This window comes from Sitophilus oryzae, unplaced genomic scaffold (genome assembly GCF_002938485.1).
Source record: "Sitophilus oryzae breed Bouriz unplaced genomic scaffold, Soryzae_2.0 scaffold_213_pilon_pilon, whole genome shotgun sequence".
NCBI classification, from domain to species: domain Eukaryota; kingdom Metazoa; phylum Arthropoda; class Insecta; order Coleoptera; family Curculionidae; genus Sitophilus; species Sitophilus oryzae.
Genome location: NW_022146767.1, coordinates 1,552,876 through 1,570,959, shown reverse-complemented (window position 1 = coordinate 1,570,959; position 18,084 = coordinate 1,552,876). Strand labels below are relative to the sequence as shown.

Genomic DNA, 18,084 nt, shown 5'->3' with positions numbered 1-18,084 from the left:
TATTTAGGTATTTAATTTTCACGTTAATATTTTTGTTAAATTAATATTACCCACTATTTAATGGTTTAAATGTCGGACTAAAAGAGGAAATCGTGTTTTATGCAACTCTAAATAAATATTGTTGGCCTCAGCTCAATAGGATAAAAAACGGCGTCAGCGATGATTATAAAATGAAGATCACAGTCTATATGGGAAATGTCATCGATGTTCATTTTCAAGGCAACTGAACGCCATATTTTTTCGATCTTGCGGTATTATATACTATATATTGTGATTATTAAATCGGAATTAAAATATGGCTCTAAAAATATTAAATTGGTATTAAGAAGTCTTTAGTAAATAGTAGGTATATGAATTGGATTGATAATTTAATATTATTGGTACAATAATCAGTCCAATTACGCCAGGGTCAGAAAGTGTTGAAAAACAAATGAAAAAACTGTATATTTCCTTTTCCCTTAAGTAATTATTGTCCGGCCAAATTATCGCCGGTAGTGCCAATTACGATTCTTGTTTTTATGAAACGTAAATTGTGCATGTGATTCGTTCAAATGAACGAATCGTAGGAGTCGATTCAATGAGAAATTGAATCGTGTGATTCGATTCACTAAAAAGAATCGTAATGCCCATCACTAGTTGAGTACCGTTTCCACCAAATGGCTCTGTTTCCAAAAACACAAACAAAAAATAGAAATCCTGTAAGCTTTCCACCTAATAGTGTTAACTCCAGTTGCTTTCTTGGAAACGAGAGTCTCTGTTTAATTGTTGTTTTGTTTTTGGGTGGAACCCCGCGTTGAAGTAGACTAAATTGTTTGGAATATACAGGCTAAGTCAAACCTAGTAGTAATATGATGTCTTTCTCCGATATTTCTGAATGCTTTTTTGATATATTGTATTTCTTTATCATTACTCATCTTTTTGGGTAACACTGTATAATGTTTAAGTAAATAGACACCTCATGTGCATTACCCAAGTCAACTCAATTTTTTTCAATTGTACGGCCTACGTTACACACATGCATAAGGTATCTGGTATGAATAAGTGCCAAATTTTAAAAACCTTTGTTACCGAGTCAGTTCTTTATCTGTTGTATAATGCTGTTAAGAGAAAGTCCGTATATATTCATAAGAGAAAATTGTTATTAGCTTATTACCAACTGCCCACGCACACCGACACTATATACAAAACGATAAATTGTTTCACTATGACGACACAAACACACACACATACGTACACAACAATGAAAAGGTTTTTGTTGGGACAAGGTAAATGAAAGTGAAACCGACATGGCAGTCTGAACTTAGTTATTTTTTCTTTTGCTTTACGAAATATTAACTGTCGAACTGCCGCTTGCCTTTAAAAAGTACTGCTCCGGTATCGATATACCGGGTGACACAAAAACGTTATTCAGTTCGTCAATATTGAATTAAAAAACGAATAATCGTCATTTCCTATTTGCACAGGGTGAGTCTTAAATAAGTGCAAATATTTTCAGGGCTGGTAGATCTCGATAAACGATACATGTTTTCCCTTTACCGTTTTTCAAATAAATCCAAAATAACCGAGTTATTTTACTTTGAAAATTTCCAAAAAAAAATGATTTTTTGTTTTGTTAGTAAGGGTAAGTATTTTTATATTTTTTTGTGATATGAACACAACTTAAAAAGAGAACGTACCTCTGCCAAACCCTCTGGATGGTGTGGAGTTTTGCGATTTGTTCTTGCTAGCGATGGGAACTATCGAATGAATTAGACTATCGAATGGTTACTGAATGAATGATTTCAACTATCGAATGGTTTTATTCGAATAAAATCATTCATTCATTTGTATACTAAAGCATATGTGACAACCTCGCCCTGCGACTAAATGGTTATCGTTGAGCCACGACTATCGAATGCTTTTGATAAATGAAATTTAGTATTCGTTTGATTTTTGTGTGCGTCAGTGCATTATCAGTTCTTCCAAATTTTATAACTTCGCCTTGTAAATACTATCCTATTTTTTGCGTTTATTAAAATATTTAAAGTACTAAAATAGTAGTTTTTTTAAATGACGATTGTGTATGTGAAGTGGTCAAAATTTTTCCAAAAATTTGTGTGATTTTCCGTAGCCCGATCTTTAAATTATTTAATTTTATATGGTATATTATGGTTAGGTTAGATTGCATTTTTTTTAAAGGGAAATTTTGAGAAGTAGCAATTTTTAACAGAGATGAGATGAACTTACAATTAATTTTAAAAATACATATTTGTATTTTAGATGATTTAATAATATGAATTAGTTGAACTTAATAATCATATTTAAGTAATGTGGTTAAGTAAATTGTTGTCGAACTCAAATTTTGGTTTGGTTGGTGAGAAAATTAAATTGAAAGTTTTACACGTGTCAATTTAAGAAAAAAGTTAACAATGTTTGTATTTTGTTTATGCTAATTCTCTTACATGTAGTTTTTTGCGAAGAAATATTTCATTTATGTTTAAAGTAAATGCCAGCAAAAGTAAATATTATTTTTTTAAATAATAATAAAGTAATAAAAAGTAATATAAATCATTTTGATTTCTAATTTTTTATTTATATTTTCCTTCCATTACACTGCATGCTTAGAAAATTAATAAATGTTTATATTTCATGATTTTAAAATTTGTTGTTAATATAACAAATTAGTTCTGTAATTATTATTATTTAATAAACCAACGTTGCCATTTAGAGACTATATTATTTTTAAATAGGATCTAATATAAAACTTTGACTTCTATTTGTTGTTTATATTTTGCTACTACTTAAAACAAATGTTTATATTATTAAATTGTAAATTTTGTTGTTAATAGGTATAACAAATTATTACTGTTATTATTATTTATTAAACCAGTTTTTGCTTAAAAACATTAAAATCATTTTCCTACATCCAAAATAAAAAGTATTATTGCAGTGTAACAACAGAATATTAATAAAAAATGCAAAACATATAGACATACTATCCCTAACTAACTAATGCTAAAGAATAATATTCTTTGCTAATACCAACTAATACGAATATATGGCAACAGCGCCCTTCATAATATATTTTCTGTGTAAATACTAGCACCTCAATAAAAAAAATAATGTGTCCTTATCTTTATTTGACTCCGCAAAAAATCAAAGATGGCGGTTTCTTTCATAGCATTGCCACCGACCCCTGTCGGGTTTCTAGGAAAGAAACCTATGTCGCCGGACGACAACTAAAATCCAGTTTATATTTTATTAAAATCGATCTTCACGAATAAATAAATTTGATAAATGAATGAATTTTATAAATGAATGGTTTTTGCTGCCGAATTACTAGAATACAATATTTCAAGGCAGATGACGCATCTATTCGATAATTTTTATTCGAATAGTTTTCGACGAATGTTTTCTTACTAGCTATCGAATTATTCGAATGAATTGCAACTATCGAATGTTTCGATAGTATTCATTTGATAGTTCCCACTACTAGTTCTTGCATATATGTACTTCTTTGGCCATCTGGCAACACAGGGAGTCGAATAAGCTGAGAAGCGATTAATAGCCGGCGGTCCTCAAAATGTCGCATTTTTTTAATTTTCAAAGTTAATAACTAGGTTATTTTCAATTTATTTTAAAAACGGTAAAGAGGAAATATGTTTCTTTTGACCAGATCTATCACCCCTTAAAATACTTGCACTTATTTCTGAGACATCCTGTATACTGGAGGCTTGGAAGGAAACATTGTGTATTTGAGACCTTTATGAACAACTTCTCTGTCTGAAGAAAGTCAATATTACTAGTTTTCAAAAATCTTACTTAAGAGAAAAGTAAAGGAAGATAATGCCATTCTTTCAGTAATGTCGACATTACATATTATGGCTGTAAAAAACACGTTCAAGTTAAAATTCGAATTCCATATGTGTGTTTAGCAATGATATATCATTTTAAAATTCGCTCTCTGTATTGCAAAATGATTTTTAAACATCGCAAACTTGTCTGTCCTTCACGGTTAGGACAGGCCAAGCGTCGGTAAGGGACCACTTTCCTAAACTACCTGGAACATTATAAAAACTCCGAACACACCTAGTCTACATTCTAACACGGCGTTAATAGCTTTACTTAGCTGAATAAATTCGTTTCATAATTTATCACATTTATTTTCAAATATGTTGTAAGTAAAATATATTCCGTCATTTTTTTCAATTTTGTACGGCTTTTTTTAAGTGTTATTTTACCTACTATTATTTGAAGCCAGTGATTTAGATAATTGAGCCATGTATGAGGGTTATCTTTTATACTTTGCATATAAAAATGCTAGAAAAACAGTATATAACTTTAAAACACTATTGTTTTTCGAAGTAATCTCCATGAAGAAAAATCCGTTGGAAGCAATTCTGAAAGCAGTTATTCCATTCGCTCTTTGGTACTTCAAAATTGCGTTTTTGAAGGCACTGACTGCCTCTTCTGGGGACTGGACCCCTTGACCAACCAGTTCATTCTTAATTTTTGGAAAAGTAAAAAGTTCAATAGGACTTAATTCAGGATGGTCTGGATGGAACAATTCGATGTTTCCTTGCTTTAAAAACTCAAAATTTTCCGGGTTGTGTGGGAACTTGCATTGTCTTGGAGAATCATTCGTCGTTGAGTGTTGATTCTTCCACACTCAGCAATTACTTCCCGCAAACAACTAGATATGTACCAACCAGCAGTAACAGTTCTTTGATCATGATCAGGAATTGTTGCTACATGGCCCGCTTTTGAGACAAATGTCGCCACCATCATTTTGGAAACACTTTTGGTTCATCTCGTAACACCCAAACAGCCGATTGACGTTTATTTTCGAGTTCATATACTGTATACTTTTTTTGAGTTTCCTGCGTTAAACAGGTGTAGAGCTTTTTGACACCAATTGACTCTAATTGCTTTCTGTTCTTTCGTTAAGGGATGCGGTATCCAATCAGAAAAAAAATACAGATAATTCTCCATGTTAAATGGATCTAAAGTCCCGTCTACACATAACGGCTTACCTGTCAGTCAAAACGTATCAACTAAAACCTTATGTGTAGACGAAAAACGGTCCATTTTACTTGAACCGAATTAAGATATAGAAGAGCGCCAATCGCAGGAAAAAGCTCCAGTGTATTCGCTAGTTTTGAATCCAAGACTCTAATCTGAATCCTGTCTTCCAAAACAGGTAAAATGACGGTAATTACAAGAACGGTCTTCTGTTTTATATGACATGCACAACTGACAGGCAAAACGATAAATGTAGACGGGCTTAAGCGTCTATTGTTTTGAACAATTTTTTAATACTTAGAATTTTTTCAAGAAACGAACTCCCCACAGAAATATATACATTATTGAAGTAAAACTTCTTTACTACTACTTACTTCTGCCCCTTTGTAAAACAATTTAACCCCGTTATCTCGTGATAATCTACCCCGATGAAAAATAAGCTTGTGGCAACACTGGGTAACGATACGCCATACGCAGCTCAGAAAATCACTATAATAATCTTGAAACTGTACCAACTTTGTGATTTCTCGCATATTTTCATCGATAGGTTTGTAGCTTCTGAATAACGGTCTAGGTAAAGCATCTAGCCCATTTGTCAGCTCAGAATTAGAATTTAGAGTTAGTAACTCGCATGAGGACACTGTCATATTTATTTAAAACCAATAATCAACGAGAATATTCGTATAATTTAATAATATTACTGTAAATCACTATAAATCATGAATTGTTTGTAATTGAACTGTAGGCAATTTAGTATGATTAATCCAGTAAATGATGGAGATAAACAATTGTGATTGATTAAAATTTTATTTTAAGATAAAACTTTTGTTAACAACATTCTGAGAATTAGAATAACGAATTGAATAATGATAAAACAAGTGGCATCTGTCTAAAAAAGACAGCGATTTAGAGTGACAATTTTGATTATGCAAAAGAAATACATATTCTTTGAGTTTACCGGTTGCCTAACGATTAACATTAATTTAAAAATAAATCCCCAACGTGAATAATGAACAAAACATTTAAACAAAAACAGACCACATACTACACAAAACCAATTGTTGGTTAGTCAGTTAGTAGTTTTGGTTTAATGACCACAGCTATCCGGCCGGGTAATAGAATTATAGTTTTTTAATAAAAATAAAAAAAAATAAAATTATAAAGCTAGAATAGTATATGGTTTTATATTAACGCTAATTTTTTGGAAGTTTATAAAAAGCATTCATAAAAAATATATATCCTTCAAATCCTTCAATTTAATAGCTGTTAGTATGAAGTTTCACTGCGCAGATAGTGCACACACTATTTTTTGTAAGTTTAAATTATTTAAAAAATCTTTGAAAAAGTCTACAAAATAAAAAACTGATTTTTTGAATTTGTAGAAAATTTTAATCACTACCGGACATTGACACCTTCCTGCACTCCCCAAACGACTAGATTATCACAGGATAAGCCACGTGTCCCATTAAAAAAAAGCTCGAACCTCTTAAAATGCGGTTTGCGTTCGAATCGTTGGCATTTTTTCGATGGCGAAGAGAAAGGACAACGAAAAAAAAACGAGCCAGCTTAAGATCGATGAAAAAAAAAAGAACTAACCGCGAGTGAACTTCAATAATCTGAAAATGGTAACGACCAATTCAGGGCTAAGCGCGGGGTTCTTAACCTTATTTCTCGTCTTGCTTCTACATCTTCGATGGTGATTTTTTTAATTATCGGTTATCTGAAAAAAATCATCGCGATATTTCAGTAATATTTTTTTCTTCGGTCGTTGCCTAGGTATAAAGTACCGAACGAAGTGGTCATTATTCTAATTATTTCTATTGGATCTTACACAATCAGGTTTGTTTTTTGGTACGGGTCAATACCCAATGAGATCTATTTGAAATTGAACCGATAACGAGTGGTCAATTAAAGGTAATTGTGGGCCTTCTTCCACAAAATTACAGAAGAATCATGCTTGACCGTGGCCTGCTATTTTACATCCTACAAACAAATCGTTGGTTTCGTCAATTACACCAATATAAAATTAGACCAAACAATACCAAAATTGATGTTGAAATCTTAAAATTCTTCTAATTGTTTCTATTCTAAAAACTTAGATGGTAAAACATATTTTTGATTAGAACTTAGAACACATTTGTTGTCAGTGACATAGCTTGTAACATATCATTGTTCCAGAATCCAGAACCCCTCTGCAGCGCTCCAAAAGCACTTAAAAGAATAGCCAAGAAACAGTGGATGGCCAACAAATTTCTAGAATGGTAGAGAAAATCGCTAGGACAGAGACAAGCAAAAAAATTAATTCCAAAATATTCTAGAACGTCCCAGATCCCGGAATTTCATTATACTATCTCGAAAAGCGCCTGTCAAATTGTAAAACCAAATGTTATAAGTATAATCCACAAAGTAAAAAAAATACAGACTTATGCTTAATATTATATCAAATTTTTCGATTTAGCTTCATTCGATTATGTTGTTATGTTATTTCCCTTTGTTTATATTATTTTGATAATTATAATAATCGTACACTTTCGTTTATATTGTTTGTGATCGTGTCAATAAACAAGTTCTGACTATAATTTGTTTTAAATTAGTTTTTTAATACACTATTCCCACAAAAGTAAAATAAAAGAAGGGTGCTAATGTGTAATTGTTTAGAGAGTTACCCGTTTTTTTTTGGCCGCCGACCTTTTTTTATCCTCGCTTACTATCCTGGAATTTTCTCGTTTTTTACTGAATTTTCCCAGAATTTTCTGATTCTTTCCAGAATTTTCTGAATTTTTCCAAAATTTTCTGAATTTTTCCAGAATTTCCCTGAATTTTCCAGAATTTTCTGAATTCTTCCGGAATTTTCTGAATTTTTACGAATTTTTTTGAATTTTACGGAATTTTCTAGAATTGTCTGAAAATTTCCGGATTTATTTCTGAATTTTTCAGGAATTTTCTGAATTTTTACGGTATTTTCCACGAATTCAGCTATAACAATCTGAAAACCCTACTACTAACAGGGTGTTGCAAGCTTACTAGACATCTAAAATTGATGTGACTGACGGACGAAGCCATGTGCAGATTTCGTCAATCAGAAGAAATGACAGAACACATTTTAAACCAAATGTGTGGTTCTTTATAGGCAACAATAAGACATTGACAAAGGAGGATATATGGAGGGTTCAGTGTCCAAGTTGTTAGACTTTTTGAAAAGAAAAGAAGTGGAGATCAGAGATCAGAAAAGGACCACAATAGATTTGAACAGGTTGCAGTGGAACAGGCCAAAAATAATCACAACAAAAAACACAATTTTTTTTCAAACAAAATTCTCGTCATTTTGAAACACTTATCTCTTGAAATTACGTATTTTTTTGGGAAAAGTTATCAATTTTTCATCAGAATTACTTTACCGAAACAACAAAATTTACTCATAAATTTAGATTTTTTTCTTATCCGTTGACTGACAACATTTCTTAGTTTTGTTTGTAATGGGACATTAACATTTTACCATATTTATTTCTTAATTTATATAGAACGTAACATTTCTATTTATATTTTATCTATCGAACCTTGATATTTATTTTTTTCTACACCGTATATACGAGAGGCATTTCGTACAAATGAACTAATTCTCGAGCTGCCCTCATGCATGTATGCTATTGACATTAAAACATCGAGTTCCAACGCTAAACCACTCGAAATATCACCGTATTCCCTTGACTCGAAAATGATTTTACGAAAAAAATCGCCGTACAGAGTGTAAAACCAATATTATATAAATTCATTTACAACATAGCATAGAAATATTTAGCAGTTTATAAAATTTAATGCTCTTAAGCGAATAAAAAATATTTTTTTCACTATAGTCTAGTCAGAACAGAACCCATTTTGTCTTTTATATTGAAATTTGGGATCCTCGCGAAATATTCGCTTATCTTATACCATGTAAAAAATGAACATGAACTCTCCAAAAACCGTGAAGTTGAATAGCTGGACCCTGAGTCATCATCATCATCATCATCCTCAGCTTATTCAACCATTTCCAATTATGGTGTCCTCACATATTTATATACTCTCTTTGTAATTGGGTCCATTGTTGTCTATTGCATGCTATGCGGGCCCAAGTTATCCTTGATTTCCTAATGTCATATGGTTCCATCTCAGGTTCGGTCTTCTTCTAGGTATCTTAATTCCTTGTGGGTTATCATCATCATCATGTAGCCATCGTTGTCCACTGCTGAACGTAGGCCTCCTCCATATTTCTCCATGTCTCTCGATTTTGGGCCGTCATCATCCAATTTCCAGCAATCCTCTTTACATCATCGGTCCAGCGTGTCGGTGGTCTGCCTCTGCTACGTTTATCTGCTCGAGGTCGCCATTCTAACAATCTTCTAGTCCACCTGTCTTTAGATGTTCTCGCCACATGACCTGCCAATCTCCATTTCATTCGAGTTACGTGTTCCACTATGTCTTTAATTTTGGTTTTTGTCTGATAGTGTTATTAGGAATTTTGTCTCTTTTAGTTATTCCAAGCATGGCTCTCTCCATGGCTCTCTGGGCTACTCTTAAATTTTCTGCTGACTTCTTCGTTAATGTTAGAGTTTCCGCTCCATATGTAATTACCGGCAAGACGCATTGTTCATAAACTTTTCCTCTTCAAGCATATAGGTATATCACTTTTAAAGGTCTCCCGCAGTTTGCCAAAAGCAGCCCAACCCAAACCTATTCTGCGTTGTATCTCGTGTGTTTGGTTGTTCTTTCCGATTTGTATTTCGTGCCCGAGATATTTGTATATATGTGTTTCTTTTATGTCGGCGTCACCTATTCTGATGTTCTGTATCAGCACTAAGTTTGTCATTATTTGCGTTTTACTCGTATTTATCCGGAGACCGACTTTTAATAAGGCCTGCACTAATTCTTCGAGCATCTGCTTTGAATCTCCGATGTTATGTGAGACAAGGACGATGTTATCTGCGAATAGATGTGTCAACCTTTCACCATCGATATTTATGCCCCTATTCTCCCAAGAGAGTGATTTCATTGCGTATTCAAGGACAGCTGTAAAAACTTTAGGCGAAATAGTATCCCCTTGTCGAACTCCTCTGCCTACCTCAATTTTATCTGTTGTTTCGTGAAGTTTTACAGTTGGTGGCATTACTATATATGTATTCTATAAGCCTTGTATACCTATAATCTACTCTTCCCTGCTCCAATGCTGCTATTATTGATGTTAATTCTACTGTGTCAAATGCTTTCTAGAAATCAACGAACCCCAATGCTAGGGGCCTGTTGTATTCCACAGATTTTTCTATCAGGACTTTAATTACTTGAAGATGATCGTTTGTTTCATAACCTTTCCTAAAGCCTGCCTGTTCTCTTGGTTGATAGAAATCTAGTTTACGTTCGAGACGTTTGGCAATGATTTTTGGTAAACACCTTATACAAGTGACAAAGAGGCTTATCGGTCTATAATTTCAAGCTCGGTGATATCGCCCTTTTTATGGAGAAGTATCGTTATGCCGTTGTTCCATTGAGACGGGATTATTCCTTTTTCAAGGCATAGATTAAATAAGTCTTTAATCCATTTTAATAGTGTTCCTCCTCCGAGTTTTACAGCCTCAATCACTATGCCGTCCTCGCCCGGGGCTTTGTTATTTTTCATTTCTTTTAAGGAGTTTCTGATTTCTTCTGTAGTTATTTCCGGTATATCCTCTGATCCCCCTGGTTAACTATCTTTTTGCACAGACGTTGTTGACTGTTGTATGTTTGTTGGTGATTACTTGTATATAGTTCAGTGTAAAAGTTTTCTGTTATTTTCAACAGCCTTTCTCTATTTGTTGTTACGACCCCTTGGTTGTCTTTTAGTTTAAAGATCTCTCCTTTCCATTTGATAGTTTTCCCCGCAACACCTTCATACTTTGTCTTCTATAGTTCGCCTTATATTATCGGTATTAAATTTTCTTACGTCCTTTCTGATTTCTTTAGATATTGTTTTGTTCAATTGTCTCAGGTCTTCAGAGTTTCTGTTATTTTGTTTTAACATTTCTTTTCGCAAAGATATCATATTCTTTGTATTTTGGGTGAGTTTTTGTTGTTTGTTATTAATTTGTTGGCAGTGTTGTACTTCCGCTTCTTTAATGGCTTCAACAATATTGCTACTTATATTTTCAATATCGTGTTGGCTGTTTAAGGTCCGTTCTTCCAGGAAAGCTGTAACGGAATCTGCATAGTTGGAGTCACTGTTAGGGGGGTTCCATTTAGTATTTTTGTTTTGTCGAACCATCTTGGACCTTTCTCTTTTCAAGTCTATCCTAACCGTCGCTCTAACCATTCTGTGGTCGCTTCCTATTGTACAACTATTCAGCACCGTCACGTCTGTTACTACTTCTTTCTTATTCGAAATGATGAAGTCAATTTCGTTTCTTGTTTGTTCATCCGGGCTTATCCAAGTCCATCTTCTGTGTTCTTTTTTCTTGAAGAAGCTATTCATTAAGTATAGTCGATGTTGCGAGAGAAAGTTGATCAAAGTACTGCCTCTATTGTTTCTGACTCCCATTCCAAATGGACCCATCACTTCCTCAGCTTCATCCATTCATCCTGGTGGGTACCATGCTGTAATTTTTGTGGTCCATCTGTTGTCCGTTCTTCTTGTTAGGTGTCTTGCCCATTGTCACTTGGTGAGGGATTTGATTATGTTGATGACATCTATTACCTGGGTCTTTGTCGTATCTACTCTATTCTTTCACGATCTTTCTAGTTTCCTTATAATGTCCGTTTTAAGAATCCAGGTTTCGCATGCTAGGTCATAACTGGTAGTACACATTGGTCGAATGTTTTCTTCTTTAGATAAAGTGGCATTCTAGATTTGAATATGATTGAGTTTCTTCCAGAAGTACTCCACGCTAACTTAATTCTTCTGGTGATTTCTAGTTGTAGAGATCCCGAGCTGTGTATTAGTTGTCCCAAATATATATATTCTTGCATTATTACCAGTGCTGTGTTATTATTAGAATGTTTTTCCTGTCTACTAGTTCGTTGTACATTACTTTAGTTTTTGCTAAATTCATTTTGAGACCTATTTTATGCCCTTTATGGGCCTAGAGTAAGCTGTGGTATAACCTAGGATATCCAACCGTCCTCTATTTCAGAGGACAGTCCTCTTTTTGATCTCACTGTCCTCTTTTCTCTCACGTATTGAAAAAGTCCTATTTTTTATATACCAAACTCAAAATCAATGCTTTGAAAAGTTGTTAATCTGTGTTTTTGCTACTCCCGCTCAGTCGTTTGTAAAGAAAAGGAAATGAAGAAATATCCATGTACAAGAAATATTTGTAGAAGCGATAAACATGTCGGGTAACTATTTTATTTTTGCTTACTATTAGCTTATGTTTTTAAAAAGAAGTTTTGTTGAAAATGGTTTGTTTGGTTTTAACAAGTTTTGAGTAGAACTATTTTTAAGAAAGTAAGAAAGACCATCAATCGCATATCGTTGACATAACTTTTTGGTAAATTCTAGACATTTGGGCGAGGTTTCAATAAATGTTTCGCCTGTCCCTCTTTTTTACCCTCCCATCCTCTATTATGTATTTTCAAAGTTGGCAACCCTAGTATAACCTGATACATGTAAATGTCTAACTTATCATATCTTCTGGCAACTTCATATAAATTTGTACGAATTCCGATCAAAAGTAACAGCAGCGCCTTCTAAGATTCCCACCCTGTATTGTTGTTCGATCAATGCAGCCGTATTTTTTCTAATTTTGAACTTATATTAAGTATGCCGTCGTTCGCTATGAGATTGTGTTCAATTTCGGATCACGCACACCTTCTAAATGTTGCGTGAGATTAGGAAAGTCGTTAAAAAATTCGAAATTGGGTAGAGTTTGCTAATAAACGCGCGACATTAATAAAATGCCAACCGAATGCCCCAATTCATATTTCGCTTGTATATATTCTGACGACTTGGTTTTCTATTTTGCGTCATACCGATAATAGAGAAAAATCAGACTTTACGTTTCTGTTTTCAATATTTTTATGATATATTTAAATTCATTCATTTTTTAGGATTCCGTACCCAAAGGGTAAAAACGGGAACCCTATTACTAAGACTTCGCTGTCCGTCCGTCCGTCCGTCTGTCAAAAAGGTCTATCTTATGAACCGTTTCAGCTAGGCAGTTGAAATTTTTTAAGAACAAATACTAAAAACAGAATTAAATAAATGTTTATAAATAAAAAAGTACTTTCACTTAAGATTCAAAGCAAAATTTATGTAGTTTGGCGAAGGCGCTGGGAAATACCGAAAAATAAGAAAATAATAAGGAAGCCACGCCAGAGTTTTAGGGGTTAGGTTAGATTGGTTTTGGCGCTGATACGCATAGCGTCTTTAGTATTTTTCTAATAAATATTGATAAAATTTAAGTGGTGAAGTTTGAATTTTGTGTATCTTACACATTAAACATTATCTTTCAAGTAAGAATTTTACATAGAATCTTTCAAGTCCTCGATGGCCGCGTGGTTAAAGCGTTAGGACTCTACGCTGCTATGATGTTGGAGCCGTAGTAAGGCAGGTTCGAATCCTAGTCAAGGCGAAATTTTTTTTTACATATTATTTAGTTTTGCTTTTTACATATTTATTATTGATTAATACAATTTTCAGTAATGTGTTTCTTAATTTTTTTTTTAAATTACTTATACGCGCATTCAAAATTTCAGCTAAATCGGAAAAAAAGTTTATAATAATATAGTGTCCAATGTTGTATATATAGATAATGAATGGTACGGAACCCTTCGTGCGCGAGTCCGACTCGCACTTGGCCAATTTTTTTTAATTTTATCCTTTACTCCTACGTGAAGCCTATAGCAGGTCTGTTCCAAACACCGGAACACCGTTTGAACACCGGTGTTGGGCTGACACCGGTGGCCAAATATGGGTTAGTCGACCCCGACACCAGTGTTGACACCGACACCGGTGTTGGCACCGTCACCGGCATTCATCTACAACGCCGGTGTTGGTCTGGACACCGATGTTCATCTAGATACGGGTTTTAACAACGACACCGGTGTTGGGTAAACGGGTTAAAGAAGAAAATAAACCTGATAATAATAATGTCGTATCGGTGCTTATTTTTATCGTTTACTAGCGTGTACCAGCGACTTCGTTCACGTCGAATTAATCATTTGTAATGGTGATGATAAAGAAAAGTAAGAATTTCCATTAACATACAAACTGGATCAAATTTTCTCACATTTATGTCAGCATGAGAAAAAACAATATGGCGATATTATTGTATAACTTGGTAATATTTGAAGGGTAGTTTCATCTCGTTGGAATTTGACTTTCGAAAAATCCGTTTGCCAAAAATAAGCTTTTTACGTCAAGCAGTTTAAGCAGAATCGTGGTTAAGAAATTACCCAACTTTTTGCAACACCCTGTATGATTTTTTAAAAAATTATTTTTTTTAAAAATATGTAAAAAACCAAATAAATTATGCTTGTCCAAGCGTTTTCCCGAAAGACTAACCGTTTTTTAAATAACAAATATTGTAATATTTGAGGGGCGTTTTCACCCTCTTGGAATTTGAGATTCGAGAAACCCCTCCTTATCGAACCTCTGCACCCAACAGTCAATCCGTTTGCCAAAAATCAGCTTTAAACGTCAAGCAGTTTAAGCAGCATCGTGATTACTCAATGGTCATATTTTATGAAACAGCCTGTATAAATTTATAATAAATCTTAAAATATGTAAAACAACAAAATAAAATATACGTGTTTAAGAGTTTTTCCGAAAAACTCACCGGTTTTTAAATAAAAAATATTTTATTATTTGAGGGATAGTATCACCCCCTTAGAATTCGAGTTTCGAAAAATCCCTTCTCGTCGAACCTCTACACCCTAAAGTCAATCTGTTTTCCAAAAACCTGTATACATTTTTAAAAAATCTTAAAATATGTAAAAAACAAAATAAAATATACGTGTTTAAGCGTTTTTTCGGAAACTTGACCGTTTTTTAAATAAAAAATATTGTAATATTTGAGGGGTGATTTCGCCCTCTTGGAACTGGAATGTCGAAAAATCCCTTCTTACGTTGAGTAATTTGAGCAGGATCGTGATTAATCAGTATGTCAGTCACTTAAGGATTTTATATATTAGTATAGATTAAAGCACATGGACTTTAACTTAAAGCCTTCAAATTTAAATATATTTTTTTTTGCCGGACTAATCACTAAAATAAAGTGGAAACGTCAGATAAACAACTATAAAGTTAATTTAATGGTGATGTAATTTTCCAAAAAAATAATGGTGATGTAATTTTCCAGGTCTCTGCAACATACAGCAATACTGACTTGACATTCGAACTGAAAATTTTAAGTTACCAGTCTAGATCTCCAAATATTGTTGAGCATTCCAAATGTTATTCTGGCCTTGTTTATTCTATTTTTGATATCTTGCTCTGTGCCTCCGTTGGGTTGAGATAATACTACCTAAGTAAATAAAATTATTTACCTCCTCTATAGGTGCTGTTCCAATGATAAAGGGAGCGACAAATGGTTGTACAAAATCTCATCGATTTAGTTTTTTTAATATCGATCTTAAGACCTGCAATTCGAGCTTCATTTGTCAAGTCAAGTAGTTTTGATGCTTTTAAATACTGATTTATTATTGCAAAAACTAGTAATATAACTATGAAAACAAAGACAAAACCAAAATAACAAAATATTTGATTTATGTAAAAATTTAGAATCCACAGACGCAAACTTCTCAGTGTCAACTTAATTGGTGTTTTCTCTCTCCAATATACGAATAACCGTACTAACAAAGTACCTGTTAAAGCACTCTTTCTCTTGCTTTGATTGATGATTTGATGGTTTTATTTTTGTTAAGGCACTTCTTAAGAGTAGTCCTAGACTTAAACAGTTTTATTTTATACTGCTTGGCTATTCGCCTGATCTGTTCTGTTGTTCCTCTCAAATATGGAATGATCAAGATATATAGAACATCTTCCCCAGGCTGGCGCACCAATCAGTTCCCCAGGCTGGCGCACCAATCAGTCAATCTTGCAATTGGATATAATCTTGTAAAGGGACTGCGCAGAGTAACTTGATGCCCTTAAGATTGATAAAGACAATGGAAAGTCTTGTATGATTGGGCAGTCAGAAATATTCGGACAACCCTCGTACAATAATTGTAAGTGACTGAAAATACCAAATATATTATTTTGGCAATAAATGCAGCCATGCTACTACAATTAATTTTGAGCGATGACGAGACAGGTGCTGTTATGTAAGAATTACTTTTAAAAATAATTATACCTACTCGTACTTCATAACAACATAATCAAATATTCACCACGTTATCTACCACATTGCATTTTTGTATGAACTGAAAAATATTGCAAGAATCTAAAACTAATGTTAATAAAACCGGACAATTGCGGTTGTTTTTTGTGATTTAATTAGAAAAATTATAGTTTTCAGATTTTTCCTTATACTACTTGTGGTATAAGACAGTATTACTTGCCAAATTTCATAGTTCTTCCTACAGTTTTGGGAAGATAATCCGTTAGCATTACTACTAGCTCCTTCACCATTTTGTCCGGAATTTTTGAAGTACTTGGAATGACCGAAGAGACTGAGTAACAGTACCCTCACAGAGTTCCTTTCTTTTCTTTTTTCTTTTCTTCAAGGATACAAAATAATAATTAGTGTTCATTACTCTCACCGGTACAGTCTTCTTGGCTCGTAGCAGAGTTTCTCCTATACGGCGATCCCTCGTCCTATTTCGCTGTCATGGTTCCTTGGCTCCTATAAATATACCCTATAAATTTTTAATACCTTGAAAGTGTCAAAATATACGTTTTTTTGCGGCATAAACGACCGTATCTTTTTTTACATTAGCTTATAGTATATAGTTTTAATTATAACTCGATACCTCCTCGCGTTCCCGAGATAGAGGATTTTGACAGACAGACGGACGGACAACAAAAAGGTTCGGTTTTTTCCTTTTGAGTTATGGAACCCTAAAAAATAACAATTTTTTACCAGACCAATATAGAAAAATCTGAAGCACACACTCTGTCGTCTGTAAAAATAAAAATGTCACAAATACCCACCCAAAAAAACCTTTTCATAGACCTATAATTTATTTAAGCGCGTTTTCCAGCAAAGTTGACGAAAATAAGGTCCCAAAAAGTCCCTTTTTTCCACACCCCACCCCAGAGCGAGGTCCGAATTTTAAATAATGGCCCCAACAACGGCGCCCTTCTAAAAGTCCAATGACGCGAAGGGCGGCAAAAAATAGCGCAGCCAAATTGAATAACATTAATGGAATCGAAAAATAAAAGCTATTAAAAATTAAATGCAAGGAGATCGCTGAGATTTTCCCCCTGGCTTTTGGCTACCTCTATGTACTATTATGGTACCTCTTGATATGCTTCATGGTACCATAATATTACAATGTCACTGAAGATACGTAATATACCAAGTTTAAGCCCAATCGAACGCCATGTATCGTAATATGGTACTATATTACGGTATCACTTGATATGCTTCATGCTACCATAATATTGCAATGTCATGAAAAATACGCAAGTATATATCAAATACCGTACGATACCGAAAAAAACGGCGTCCAGTTGGCTGGGAAAAGACGATCGATGACATTTCCCATATAAATTTACACATAAAATGACAGTGATTTTCATTTCATAACGCCGTTTTTTCCCGATCATACGGTATGAACACAATCGAACGTCAGGAAGTGGTGTCGTAATAGGAGAACAATACTTATTATATTGTCGCCGAATTACAATCAAAATTCAGGATTCAGTTAGAATCAAACGTCAGGAAGTGATTTTAATTCAGCTCGTAAGATTTAACTCCAACTAACATGGCGAGTTAAATACTTAAACGTTTGAAAAAAGAGCTCTAATCTATTTTAATATGTTTAAATGATGTAGCAAATTTGAAGCTAAGCTTTATCAGGAAATATTACAATATAAATTACACAATGGCAACACTGCATAAAATTCTTTTGAATTTCGTTTGTAGAAAACTGTTTTCTTTTAAATTTATCGCCCTCTGTTATGTAGTAGTGAAA

At 33.6% G+C, this 18,084-nt stretch overlaps 1 protein-coding gene across 1 annotated transcript in view; it reads right to left on the bottom strand.

Annotated features, from left to right (window-relative positions):
- Positions 1-18,084, bottom strand: part of LOC115884223 (protein gustavus) — a 245,167-nt gene that overhangs the window by 190,070 nt on the left and 37,013 nt on the right. The gene's annotated exons all lie outside the window — the stretch shown is intronic.